This window comes from Chenopodium album, chromosome 9, assembly GCF_948465745.1.
Source record: "Chenopodium album chromosome 9, dcCheAlbu1.1, whole genome shotgun sequence".
Lineage (NCBI taxonomy): Eukaryota > Viridiplantae > Streptophyta > Magnoliopsida > Caryophyllales > Amaranthaceae > Chenopodium > Chenopodium album.
In genome coordinates this window covers 45,231,682-45,246,872 of record NC_137842.1, presented here as the reverse complement: position 1 = coordinate 45,246,872, position 15,191 = coordinate 45,231,682, and the positions used below count along the sequence as shown (strand labels likewise).

The 15,191-nt window shown below is 39.7% G+C and overlaps 1 non-coding gene across 1 annotated transcript; it reads right to left on the bottom strand.

Annotated features, from left to right (window-relative positions):
• Positions 1–5,842: 5,842 nt before the first annotated feature.
• Positions 5,843–5,948, bottom strand: LOC145561093 (small nucleolar RNA R71). Its single transcript, XR_014093675.1, has one exon. It is a non-coding gene; the product is annotated as a small nucleolar RNA R71 (small nucleolar RNA).
• Positions 5,949–15,191: the final 9,243 nt, after the last annotated feature.

Here is a 15,191-nt window from a genome sequence, read left to right as displayed (position 1 = left end):
TTTTGAAAGATCCTATATTATTACTATATGTTATCAAGATTAATCATACTTTAAATGTGCAGGAGGTGTTAGCTTTGTTACGAACATTGTATGCTTTGGTGGTCTTGGAAGAAGATGCTTCATTCCTTCGTTATGGCTACCTGTCTGTTGAGAATGCTGCTGTGGTGAGGAAGGAAGTGATGAAGCTCTGCAGTGAACTTCGTCCTCATACTCTGGCCTTGGTCAGTTCATTCGGTATACCAGATGCGTTCCTGAGCCCTATAGCGTTTGATTGGATTGACGCAAATTCATGGTCCTCAGTTCAATAGTGACAGTGATTCAAATACTCAGGAGTATCGCTTTGTGCTTTTCGGTTTACAAGTAGATAGTAAATTGTATGTATCTTTTTAAATAGATTGAAGATCATACAATCAGGTAACTGTAACCATCAGAAGAACCCCCCCCCCCCCCCCCCTTTATTATTACTATTATTATTTTTTTCCATGTAAACTTTTAACTATCAGTTTTCTTGGATATAAAATGAAGGAAAATTTTCACAAAGGTATTATTATTATTATTATTTATCACAAAGTAGACAACATTATTAATTAACTAATACGGATTACAACTTTTAGCCTCAATCCGAGAGCAAAATATGAGGCTAAATTAGTGTTCACAGTAGCTGATCTCAAGATAAAAGCAAAATTAGAGATCGAATTAGAACCATTACAAAAGCTAGAAATATATACAAATAAGTAATAAATGGCCCTTTGAAAAACTAGATAAAACTGGTAGATGTAAGTAGCTAAACCAAGCTGTAGAAAAGCAGAGGGAACATCTGAGCCATAAGAGCTGCAAGCTCTTTATTGTAGATAGGTTTGATGGAGTCTGGACAGGCTAAGTGCAAGTGACGTCCAATAGCCATGGAAAGACCAAGAACAGCTAGCTCATGTGCAACAGAATTGTTGGCCCTCTTCACATGCTCTATTTCAAAGATATCAAAGTACTTGATGATATCTTCAATTTCCTTCAGCACTGCCGCCATTTCGTGTGCAAATTTCAGCAGAGTTAAGCATAACCCTTATAGAGAGGGCATCTATTTCCAACTCTACCTCCTTCAAGCCTTCCCTAACTGCAAGTAACAAAGCAGCAAATGCAGAAATTGCATTCTATTTACTTGAAAAACCCATGATCCAAGTGTCATCATCTCTTCTAACAATTCCTCCTCACATTGATTGAGGTCCAAGCTCCATCCGTATTCACTTTGACCCATCCCGGGGGGGGGGGGGGGGGGGCTCCAAGTTTTAAGGGTGCTCGAACTACTTGGCATTGCAGTTCCTTTTTCTTTTCCTTGCATCATGTGGTTAGTGCTTTGATAGTCTACAATGTATCTACTTAAAACAACTTGAGAATTGAACATTTTGAGATAAAAAAACAGCAAAGTTTCTCTGCCTCAATATATGCCACCGGAGTGCTATTGAGAAAGTCATTTTCCAATGACTGTCATAAGCAATATTGAAATTAAGCCATTCATGTCAATCCAAACTAATAAACATTAAGATCCTAATCGGGTAGCGTATGAAAAACAAACGCTCTCCCTTCTCTCTAAAACAAAGAAAACCCCTTTCCCCTGTTTCACTTGACGCCGGCGGCCAGAGCAACGCTACCCATCTACGGTCGTCGGCGAGCATTCTTAAAAATCCTTTGGTCAGGTTCAACGACGCTTCTTCCCAAAGCTAACCCATATGCTTTGTTTTCCGGAGTAAAGTTAGGGTTAGGGTTTCTTCTTTTGGGGAAAGTTTCTTTAGTCTACTTTGAAGCACCATACCAGGTCTTGTAGAAGAAGTAAGAAAATTTCAGTTTGCATCCGTCGTCGCTGGTTATCGGCAACACCATAAGTTCGTGGGATTCGACAACCTAAGGTCCTTTTCAAAGCTTTCCCAATCATTGCCGTTGATAATTTCACCGATAAAGGTAAAGGTTAGGGTTAGGGTTTCTTGTTTGAATTAGGATTTGTTGCTTAAGGGCTATAGAATTTGGTTAGACCAGGGTTTTGATAAAAAAATCGGAGCTAACTTCATTGCTACCGTGTGCAATTTCGAATTGAACGGAATTAGACAGTAAAGTTAAAGATTAGGTTAGGGTTTCTTCTTTGTTTTTTAGCCTTTTTAATCTTAGTCTGCCTGTTTCCATGTTTAGCTTCTTGGTGTGTTTTAGTCTTATTTTCAGTTTGTGGGAGTTAAGTTTGTGGTTTAGTATGTTTTGCGGCTTTCTTGCTATTATGTTTTGCCGAAAGTGTGATGCGCTTCGATGCAACCTTTGTTGTTCCATTTGGGTTTCGTCGTTTGTACTCTTGTGGTTTTACAGGGGTTTAGGGGAGCTAGGAGGGGTGTGTTAGCCTCTTCTTTCAATGTTTTGGCATTTGGACTCAGGTAAATTTGGGGTTTATGGTTTCTTGTGGACTGTTTGGGTTTGTGAGGTTGATTTTGGCTTGTTGTGTATGTGTTGTTACCTCTTTTGATTTCTCTAATCAACGGAGTTTTAGAAGGTTATCCCTTGGTATCCTTCATCTCAGCTTAGCAATGGAATTTCAATCCATTTATGTGAAAAACCTTTATCTCAACCCTGCTTTCCAACATGGGGGCTCGCTCTCATAAGTTTCTTGTGGGGGTTTTTAGTACGGTAATGATCTCTTCCATAGAGAAGAGAGATCAAAGATATCCACAGTTAAGGATATCGAGTCCCTCTTACTTGTAAAAGTGACTCAGTTTGTGTTGTCAAGCCAAGGTTGTCTTATTTTCATACCCTTTTTACCTATTATTCGGGACTATTTGTGTTCTTTGGGGCTCGTATTGTGGTTTGCTAAAAGTTATGTGGTCTCTGCGGCTACATTCATTCTTTAGGTTCGATGAAATAAGGGATACAAAGCCAACAATGGTAAAGTTTTGTATCTCTTTCAGCAAGCTCGAAGGCTTCTAGATACTTGGTTTTTCGATTCAGCTAGTTCATGTAAGGAAGTTGTATTGTAGTTGTATGTGTAATGTTGGTACCATTGAAGCTAGTAAACCTTCATTGGGTTGTTTACCAAACTTACTCCTAGGTAAGTAATTTTAATTTCATCAATTAAGCTATTGTAAAAAAAAAAAGGAAAAAAAGAAAAAAAAAAAACATTGGTAACCCATAAATATTGCAAACTCGTAGCCATCACAAAGGTATTATTTAGAGCATAGCCATTGGTAAACCATTCCAAATTCCAACGATGATCTTCAAATTTATTATTATTATTTTTTTTCAATCTCTCTCTTCCACCTCACTATGATCAAATCTCATGTCCACTTATAAGCTTGTACTCCCACATAGAGTTTGTCAATTCGGGTAAACGGGTCGGGTTTTGGTCTGTAAGAGTGGGTCAGGTCAATTAGGGTTAATGCCATAACCTATGCGGGTTGGGTTCGGGTTGGGTCATGCTTGAGTCGGGTCATATCGGGTCATACATCTTATCGGGTTTGAGTCAGGTTTATGTCGGGTTAATAACAGGTCGGGTTATGATGAGTGTCATTTATGGCACTCATAGGGTAGTCTTTTAGGATGTTTTCACCCTATTTTCATAGCTTTCTTTTATTATTTTGGTCTTTTCTCCTTTAGTTTCTCTATTTCTTTCTTTCTTCGTGTTTTACTTTCCTTTATGTGGTTTTCTTCGTGTTTCCCTTTTATTTGGCTCTTTTTCTCTTCTATTTTATCTCTTTGTTTACTTTTGTAGGTGCTTAAGGAGTTGGCTTTGCAAAGGGATCAAGAAGAACCAAAAGGGCTAAGCAAAGAAGAAGCAAGCTTCTTGGAGAGGGCACGGAGAGGGCACATAGCCTTTTCCAAAGGCCGCGGGCGCAATAAAAGTTCAAGAAAATGGAGATTTTTGGCAAGAACTCTCCGCGCCCTGGTCGCGGGCGTGGATGATTTGGAGAGACCGCTTCTATAGGAGAGACCGCGGGCCCCTGATTACACTTGGGAGCAGGGCAGTTGCTGCGCCTTTAGCCGTGGGCACAGGGTTCTTCGCCGTGGGCGCGGTCTACAGTACCCGCAGACGCGAGTGTTGCCTAGATTGCCCACGGAGTTAGTTATGGGTTCCGTACCCATTTTTCGCGACTGCGGGAGTTCTTGGAGAGGGCGCGACCGATCAGTTTTTCTTCTTTGTCTATATATACTCTTGTATTTCCTTTGGAAAGAGAACTTTTAGATAATTTTCATTTGCTTAGTTTTTAGAGAGAGAAACTAGAGAGAAGTTAGAGAGAAAGTAGAGATAGAAATTCTTGGATTTTGATTTGTATTACAACATTGCTTCAATCAAGTTTGGATTTCTTCTTCATATCAATGAAAGTTTGTGAGCTTTCTTTCCTTTGAATTTACTTTTATTGCAATTTCCTTTAATGCTTGAATATTTGATTTGAATTTTTGTTTAGGTTTGAGAAATTGTTGAATGAATGATTAAATTCCTTCTTGATTAAACTTGAAATGAATATGTTTGTGATTGAATTTGTTTTATCTTTCAATTTCACCATGATTAGTGAGTAGATTAGTTGCTAGGGAGAAGGGGAAGCATGCTTGATTGATGATTTTTGCTAGTTGATAATCATTGATTGATTGAATTGTTGCAATTAAATTGGTTGACATAGTTGCGCATGTGATTAATTAGACTAGGAGTGATCAACCTATAAGATTAATCTAGATTGCATTGCAAATTTCAATGACATGAACCCTTGATTTGAGAATTACTTTAATTGATTGAATTTGATTGTGATTTCCCTTGTTAGCCATTCATAGTGAACCCTGGCATGGCTTATAGTAGATAGCTTTTGCATTCCTTTGATTGCAACTATTGTTTATCCCTTGTAATGTTTGAATTGATTGAATGATCTATCAATTAGCATAATCATTGAGCTTGCATGTGGAACCTATATCCCTAGTGTTTAGCATATTGAATTTCTTAATTTATCTAGTTTCTTGATACCTTAGTTACCAACCATAACTATCTACATTCTTCAAACTAGCTTGACATAGGCTATAGCTTACACCTACTCATTCCTTTAGGTTCGACCCTTGACTTATCATGTACTCGTATTAGGTTGGTCGAGTGTTTACAAATTAGGTTTGGCTCTAGGGAGAGGTAGATAACGACCTACATTTTCCTCTTGTTAAAATGGTGTCGTTGCCGGGGAATGATATTGGTGCTTAGTTATAGTTGTTGAGTCTATTTCATTCTTAATTGAAAAAAAAAACAAAAATATTTTTCTCTTTTAGGCTACACTTGTAGCCGTGCTACTAATCATTTCTTTTTGAAGTTGTATGCATAGAGCACGTGGTCATTTACTAGTGCCATTTGATCTGGAGATTGAGAGGACTATTACAAGATTAAGGATTGCTAGACGATCTTTGAGCTCTAGTACTTCAAGTGAGGAAGAACCATAACAAGAAGAACAAGAAAGAATGGGAGAAAATCCGAGGGTGGCGTTGAAAGAATTGGGGTTTCTCGGTGCATATAGATTTGAGAGTGGGATCGCTCCACCTACAACGCCGGAAAATGATTTCGAAATAAGGCCGGCAATGATCACTTTGATAGAGAGGAGACAATTTAGTGGGGCCAAGCATGAAATCCCACTAAACCATCTCATGGAATTCGAAAAATATTGCAATACTATCAAGGTGAACGGAATTTCCCAAGAGTTCATCCGCCTCAAGCTCTTTCCCTTTTCCCTCATAAGGCGTGCCTTGGAATGGTTAGACAAGGAGGTCAAGCCGAATTCTCTAAGGACATGGGACGAAGTTACCAAGGAATTTCTATCCCGTTTCTATCTACAAAAGAAAACGGCGGAGGCTAGAGCTTTGATTCAAGGTTTCAAACAAAAGTCAAGTAAGAGCCTCTATGAAGCATGGGAGAGATACAATGATTATCAAAGGGAGTTTCTTCACCACGGAATTCCAACCTATCAAATTATTCAAAATTTCTATGGAGGCCTAAGTCCCCAAGGCAAGTTATTCCTTGATGGGGGAGCCGGAGGTCCCATTATGAATAAGACGGAGGAAGAAGTGGTAGACATCATTGAGGACGTGGTGAGGTACTATAGGGATTGGTAAGATGGTGAGAGGGATTCAACTAGCAATAGTAGCTCTTCGGTGTACTCGGTTGATCATCTAAATGCGATCAACAATCTATCCTCACAAATGACAAACTTGGGGAAGGAAATGATTGCAATCAAGGAAAAATTGGAGAGTTCTTCTTCCCAAGCTTCAAATCTTCCCTCAAAATTTAAGGGGAGAGGTACATCTTCTAACTCTTATCCCCCTCCTTCTTCTAGTAACATGCCTTGCGGTTGTTCATTTTGTGATGTGTGTGGTTCATATGATCATGATGCTTGTAATTGCCCTCATGCTTTTCTAGATAGTAATGATGATTTTGATAACAATGAGAGTGAGCATGTGAAGTATGTGTCAAATAATAATAATGTGCAAAGGTTTGACAACCAAAGGGGTCAATGGAATAGGAATTACCAAAACCAAGGTAATTTTGATAACTATAACCAAGGTGGTGGTTATAGGAACCAAGGTTCTCGAGGTAACTGTAACAATCAAGGTTATAGTAGCCAAAATAAAAGCCAAAACCAAAATTATGGTAATCAAAACTAAGGTTATGGAAATTATAATCAAGGTAGTGGTAACCATAATCAAGGTTATGGTCAAAATCAAAATAGAGGTAATTGGAACAATCAAGGTAGGGCAATTTTCAAAACAATGCTCAAAGAGGCCCTCCACCCGGATTTGTTCCAAAGACTCAAGGTGATAATTCCTATTCACAATCCTATTCCTCTAGGACTAATTTGGAGGAAATCATTGAGAATCAAACAAAGTTGTTGAACACTTACATGGTCGTAAGTGACAAGAAATTCAATGAAATGATGACTCATAATAAGATGCTTGAAAACCAAATTTCTCAACTTGACAATGCTTTGAAAGACCATGCTAGTCCTTCTTCTTTACCTTCCCAAGGCCTAGATCCCAAGAGACCCGTGAATGCTATTGTTACAAGGAGTGATAAGGTTCTTGAGGAGAGTTTTCCTAGGAAGAGTGAAACTAAGGAAGTCCCCAAGGAAGTTTTGGTAGAAGATGAGAGAGATGGTGCATCTTTGAGTGAGGTTGTGATTGAGACACCTAGTGAGGTGAGAGTAGAGAAAGAAATTGTGAAACCCAAGCCTCCTTATCGACAAAAATTCATGAGACATAAGTTGGATGAACAATTTGGAAGATTTATTGACATGCTCAAGCAACTTCACCTTTCTCTACCATTTACCGAAGTTGTCACCTAAATGCCCAACTATATATGCAAAATTCCTCAAAGACATTTTGAGTGGGAAAAGAACTTGTGATGTTGTGGAGACGGTCAACTTGACCGAGAATTGTAGTGCAATTATAATGAACAAGATGCCACCAAAGTTGAAAGATTCCGGAAACTTCTCTATCCCTTGTGCCATTAACAAGATTCAAATTGATAATGCCTTATGTGACTTAGGAGCTAGTGTTATCCTAATGCCATATTTGGTCTATCAAAGACTTGTTCTAGGGGAACTTTTGCCTTCCAACATCACCTTGCAGTCGATAGGTCAATTAAGATTCATAAGGGTAAGGTAGAGGATGTTCCTTTGAGAGTAGTGAAGTTTGTGATTCCGGTGGATTTTGTAGTTCTTGAAATTGATGAATATGATACCATTCCTATTATTCTTGGCAGACCTTTTCTTGCTACCTCGGGTTCCATGATTGATGTAAAGAGTGCAAAAAATTCACTTAAGGTAGGAGATGAGGTCATTGAATTTTTTGACTTGAATGAAAGCATGAAGTATCCATGTTCTTCTTTAGAAAATTGCATGATGATTGATTCTCTTAATCATGTTGTGTCTTCCATGCATGAGCACTTCCTCACTTCTAATGATCCTCTTGAGAATGTCTTGTTGAATAAGGATAAGATAGGTGCTCCTATTAAGGAAATGACAATGTATGAGGATTTGCTACATGGAAGCATCGAGGAAGTGGATGAGCATATGTGCATGAATATCTCAAGCCAAGAGGCTTTGCAAGCTGCCACTTCAAAGGAAGGTAAAGGCGTACTAATGGTTGAGATCAAACCTCATCCATCACACCTTAGGTATGAATTATTGGGACCCAACTCCACTTTTTCCGTGATTGTTAGCTCTTCTTTGAGTGAGCACCAAGCTCAAAAGTTGTGTGGTGTTTTAAGGAAGCACCAAAGTGCTTTGTGTTATACCATTGATGATCTCAAAGGTATAAGCCCCGCTTTATGTTCACACCACATAACCCTTGAGAAGGGTGCCCTCTCTTCTATTGAGAGGCAACGGAAACTACATCCCCAAATGGGAGAGGTAGTGAAGAAAGAGATCACCAAACTTTTGGATGCGGGAATCATATTCCCCATTTCTAGTTCTAGGTTGGTCTCTCCCGTTCACTTTGTCCCAAAGAAGGGAGGTATGACAGTCATTGAGAATGAGAAAGGTGAGCTCATTCCGACGAGGACGGTCATGGGATGGAGGATGTGTATAGACTATAAACGTCTAAACACATTGATAGACTCAAGTCGTATTCACCTAATAAAAAAATAAAACCTAAATCCACTAACTATGTAGATAGGGAAGAAAGGTCGAACCACAGGGAAACAAGTCAATTTACTCCTAATTAATTAAATGCAATCTAAATTATCAAGTAACAAATTGTTGTAAAAAGGTAATTAAATACTAAAAGGTAAGAGTAGGAAGGGAATAAAAAGGGTATAAATCAATGAAGGGAAACCTAGGGCATAGGTTCACTAATAAACAATATTCTAGGGCAAATCATAATAAGCAATCATCAAGCATCAATTAATCAGATTATAAAGGGCTTTCACTACGCATTATAATCACAGAGTTAATTTACCGGTATTAAATCTCATCTCTCGAATCTCGACTTAACCATTTATAAACTAATCCGCCTATTGAAACTAAGCCTAAACATCAATTCTCATCTGTCGAATATCGAATTAATATTGTTAAACTCATACAATTAAATCTGGCCAAACCTAATTGCATAGCATTAAATCAACCAATAGGAAATTAATCAAGCATTGATAATCAACAATCACAAATTACCCCTTCAGCCTCGAGAGGGCGCCTTTGCCCGGGCAATATGCGGAAACCGACTTGATCAATATTATTTATTAGATCCCCATAAACCCTAGAAATAAAACTACTCAGACATAATTAAATCTAAACTAATCAAAACAATAAAGGAAGACATGATGAAAGAATTAAAGAAAATAACTAAAATTAAAAGAGAAGAAATAGTTACCAAAAGAAATCTAGATTAAGGAATGGAGTTAAGAACAAAGTTGAGAGAATTTAAGAGAGAGAAAATATCCTAACTAGAGAGAGAAAGTCTAAAAGAAAAGGTAATCAAAATTATGTACAAAAATCGTACTTAAACATCCCTAAATAAATCCTAATAAAAAACTAATCAGGTCCTCTAAAAAACACGCGCCCGATCGAGCGAAGGGCCGCCAATTCGGGCCCGCCTTTTTTTCTTCGCCCTTCCTGGCGCGCCGCGCCCGATCGGGCGCGCCTTCTTGGTGCCGCTGCTTTGTGCGCGCCCGCCTGATCGGGCGCAAACTTGCCCGATCGGGCCCGGCTTCTTCTTCAAGGCTTGGACTTCGATTGGGCTCGATTCTTCGGCCAATCCGGATTTCCTCTTCGGGTCTTGAATACTCGATCTATATGCCCCGGTATCACATACCGAACCCTTAATCATCGGCTCTAACCGGTCTTGGGCTTCAAAAACGGTCCTGTCCTCCTAATGCTCGTAGTTGCTTCGTGAAAAACCCGGAAAACGCTCCAAGTGTGCAATTTCCTACAAAACTCAAGCAAAGCTACAAAAACACTAGAAAACACAAATTAGTAATAAAAGTGGCTCTAAAGAGCTAAAAACACTACTAATTATGACCACGGGACGGGGGTAAAACACTATATAAATTGGACATATCAAACTCCCCCAAGCCAAACCTTTGCTTGTCCCTAAGCAAAGAGCTCATCAATGAACATATAAAACATGCTTCAATTCATCCCAAATAAACAAATCAAGCACAAACGATTCAAGGCAAATCTAATGAACATGCTTCAATGTCAATCAATCTCATTATCAAATCATCCTTCCTCCCCAACAATTGTCAAGTAGAGCAAACCACATAATCATAGAAAATTCAAGACTAGTGCTCACACACTCAACTCTCATTTATGTGGCGAGTAAAAGATGTACTCGATTGCTCTCCAACCAACCCCTTTATTTGTGAACAATGCCCTCCCAACTCACATTCTCGTGTGTTTAAAACAATGAACGCTCAACCTACTAGTCGACTCAAAATATGTCAAATCATAACTTGCATTGATAAACAACACTTTCACATTCATACAACTCTTATGCACAAAGGTCGGAAGGTCTTTAAAGCTTGTAATGTAAGGGTAGGGTAAAGGGTAGGATAAATTTAGGAAAATGTAAGAGTAAATCCATGCTTAAGGGAGCCATATCCTAATAAAACCCAAGGTCACAACAAGTGATGACCAAAACATCTCCAATCACAACTCAACTCCACAACAATTAACCAAACAATCATATACACAACACAATCCTAACACTTACATATTCACTCACAAAGTATGATAATATGAAATAGAGTGAATTAAAACAAACTTTGAACTACTTATTCTTTTTCTTTCTTTTTTTTTTTCAAACTTGAACTTTTTTTTTCTTTTTTTTTTCTTGAGTAACCTTCAAATAGAACATTTGAACATATGAGACAACTTTTTTCTTTGCTCTTTTTTTTCTTTTTACCTCATATTGGAAATTTTCAACTTTGAAACACAAAACATCAATATTTTTTAATCATAATATCAAAGAACAATCACTCTTCTTTTATTCCCACATTGTGCAAGTGATATGCGCACCACAACTCCCTCACCTCACCAACTAATAGCTCCCCAAGCCAAGATTGGGACTAGTAACCAATGGGGCTCATATAGGCTTGTAATGTGGCTAAATAAACAATAAAAGGGCACAAGCAACAACATGGGTAACAAGAAGGGAACAAATGTATCGAATATCGTCTGAAGGCTACCTAAGAGAACAAATGCCTTCGTCCTCCTCAATGTGCATAATATTGAGCCATACAAACATTACTAATAGTTGCAAACTAATACTCAAATTCCTTGACATACCAGGAACTATCACACATTCCTAACCAACTAGTCAAGCACTATATTCACAAATAGTTGGCAAAATTGACGCATGTTTAGGAATCCAAACAATTAAACTTCAAATCATGATCAACAAATTCACAAAGCTCATTATCATATACCAAGAATCAAAACAATATTTTTCAAGTATGGGACACAGGGAAGCATGATTTACAATTCATTGGAACGTATTTTTGAATTTTTTATATTTTTGAATTTTTTTTTTTTTGTATTTTTCATAAAGGAAAGCAATAAAAATTACACTAGAAAGAAAATAAAATCTATAATAGAAAAGAAAAAAAAAATAGAGAAAAGAGAGAAAGATTTACCATATATACAAGAAATCTCCCCCCAAGCCAAATCAAGCAATGCCCTCATTGACTTGGGAGGGTAGCTAGAAGAAGCTACTCCTCGTCATCATCCATCCTCTCGTAGCCTCCTCCATAACTCGAGCCGGCACCACCCTGGCTCGTTCCAGCACCACCATAGCTCGAACCATCTACAAAGTAGTTAGGGTCTACATTTCCCCCCATACCCCCAAAAGGAGCATCACCCCCATATCCATGGACTGAAGAGTAGTCCACATAAGTACCAAAAGCTCCGAGGGTGGAATACCCTCCTTGGGGGTATTGGAACCAATCGGGAACTAATGCCTCGGGGGGAATAGCCCCTCGGCGTGCATAGTCATCGTACATAGGGTATAAACCCCTTCTAAGGTTTCTCTCTACATGACCTACCCGCATATCCAAAGTGCCTAACCTAGAGTCTAGGTTTTGCACCATGCCATCCACTCTCCCTTGCCCCCTCTCTCTGCGGTCAAGTTGGCTTCGAAAAGCCAAAAAGTCATAAGGAGCATGGGGGTCGATGTTATAATCGACGGAGGAGGTGGGCATGCCATAGGTGTAGGTTTGGGGTGGTAGTTGGAAGTGTGGTGAATGGTGTTGGGGGGAATGGAGGGGTTGTGGTGAAAGGTGAGGTTCTTGAACCTCGCCTTGATCGTTTATCTCAACAGTATAAGAAGGCTTCTCCTTCTCAAATTTGGTCAAGGCGGGGTTAGGTAGTGTGAATGTTTGGTCTCTCCTACCCGATTCCCGGTGGACTATCCACCAAGTCTCATTGCCCATAGGTTGCACCAAGTTTAGGCCCCCTAAGTAAGCTAGGTCCATGAGGGTTGAACCCACCACTTTCCTATGTCCGGTCGGGTTCCATCCTAGGTGTTTAACAGCAATATGGGTCACCAACCCCCCAAAGTAGATAGGCGCCCTAGACCTAGCCCCCTCGGCTGCATTGGCCACCCTTTGAAAATGTTGAGCTATCCTATGTGGTATGTTTAGTTTCTCAGCGTTAGGAATCATATAGGAAGCCAACAATTCAAGTTCATCCCTCCTAACGTTTGCCGGTTCATGCCTCCCAAAAATTGTGAGGCCGGCAAACCTTTGCCAAAACTTTGGGATGGGATGTTGAATCCACGTCCCTTTGGCGTGTTGGAGGTTGAGCAAACCCTCCCCAGTGAGTCTCTTGCAGACTACGACAATGTGGTCTTGGGAGGGGTCAATAGGTTTGTCCGATTTAAGCTCAAACAATTTACCAAATTCTTTTAAAGTTAATCACACATCATTGTTTAGCAATCGGAATTGTACATGAGTGATTAAAGCATTCATTTTAATAACATTGAAACTAGAAATAAATTCTAATGTCAAATAATCATAGGTATCATGATGCATTTGGAAGAAACCACTCATTCCTATACCCTTAAACAATTTCTCTATGGGTTTATCAAGACCTAGCCTAGTTAATGTAGGATGATGAACGAAACGAGTAGAGATTACCTGCCTCTGGATGAGGTTGAGCATCCTAGCCCGTTGTTCCGTTGAGGTGATAACAACCTCCTCCCATCCCGGTATTTGAAGCTCCGGGTCGACCATCGGTTGTTGTTGCCTAGAACTTTCACCCCTTTGTTGTCTAGATCGTTTGGAAGCCATTTGTAGTGAAAAATTTGGGTATTGAAGCTTTCTCTCTCTAAGGGTTTTAAGAAATTTTGAGAGAAAGTGGGAGAAAGTTGGTGGAAAATGTAGAGGAAGGTGTGAGGATTAAGAATATGTAAAAAATTTTGGGTTTTGATGGATGAATTTGAGAAGATCTTGGAAAGAAAGTGAGTTTGGAGGTTTGAAAATGGAGGTTTTAGAGAGAGAAAGTGTGAATGAAGAAGAAGAAGTAAGAAAGAAAAAGAAAAGAAAGGGGGGAGAAAAGAGTTTAAATGCCCGAAATATTTAGGCGCGCCCTATCAGGCAAGCCTCGCCCGATCGGGCGAATATAGGATTATCTGATATGTGAAATGCGCGCCCGATAGGGCGACCTCCGCCCAATTAGGCGCGAACTCGAACCTCGGAATCGCCAAAATTTTTGCCCGATATTTCTTTTTGTGGCACTCGATTTCTCTAAATTTCCGCCCGATTGGGCAAATTACCCTTGATTTTCTACCTTGCGCGCCCGATCGGGCGAATATGTGCTCCGATAAAATCCATGTTTCGCGCCCGATCGGGCAAAATATTGCTCGATTATGACCTTCAGGTGCGCGTCCGATCGGGCGAACCTCGCCCGATCGGGCCCGTACCCAATCTGGAGCTTCTCTTTTCTTCACCTTCTTATCCTGAAAACTACGTACTTTATGATCTAAAACCTGTACAAAAACACTTATGAAGCGTAAACTTTCACACTCCTCACATCTCTAAATAAAATAAAAAAATAAAAAAAATAATGAAAAACTAGTCTAGAAAGCAAGAAATACGGGTTGCCTCCCGCAAAGCGCTGGTTTATATAGGTCCCGCACGACCCTCATACCACATTGAAGCTCAAAATGAATCGGAACCGCTTAGGTGAAGTAATTCAACTGCACCAATCGTAGCCCCCTCATGATATAGCTTGAGTCTTTGGCCATTAACCTTGAACTCGTTACCATGTTCATCGAAAACCTCCACAGAACAGAATTTATTGGCCCATTTTACAGTAAAAGGACCCGACCACCTTGCCCTCAACTTTCCTGGGAATAGTTTAAGTCTAGAGTTGAACAACAACACTTTATCACCCTCTTTGAATTCTCTCGGAAGGATCATCTTGTTGTGCCATCTCTTTGTCTTCTCCTTGTAGACACGAGCACTATCATAGGCCGTCAACCTAAACTCATCGAGTTGGTTAAGTTGAATTAACCTCTTTTCTCCTGCTAATTTGGCATCCAAATTGAGCTCCTTAATAGCCCAATATGCCTTGTATTCTAATTCCACCAGGAGGTGACATGCTTTACCGTACACGAGTCTATATGGATTAGTACCTATAGGGGTCTTAAACGCAGTTTTGTACGCCCAAAGGGTGTCATCCAACTTATCGCTCCAATCTTTCCTTGACATTGCCACCACCTTCTCTAGAATGGCCTTGATCTCACGGTTAGAAACTTCAACTTGGCCACTAGTTTGGGGATGGTAGGCTAAACCTGTCCTATGGTAGACACTATACTTTTTGAGGAGGGTGTCTAACTTCCGCTCATGAAAGTGAGATCCTCCGTCACTAATTATAGCTCTAGGCACGCCAAATCTCGGAAAGATGGTCTTATTAAAAAGTCTGTGGACCACCTTGGCATCATTAGTAGGAGTAGCGATGGCCTCAACCCACTTGGATACATAGTCGACGGCGACAAGTATATAGCGGTTCCTTTTTGAAGAAGGAAACGGTCCCATGTAATCAACGCCCCAAACATAAAAAATTTCAACTTCCAAAATTCCAATTTGAGGCATCGCATGCCGCCGCGAGATGTTGCCAGTCCTCTGGCAAGAGTCACAAGCCTGCATAAAAGTGTTAGCATCCTTAAACATTGTAGGCCAATAAAAACCTGACTCATTGATCTTG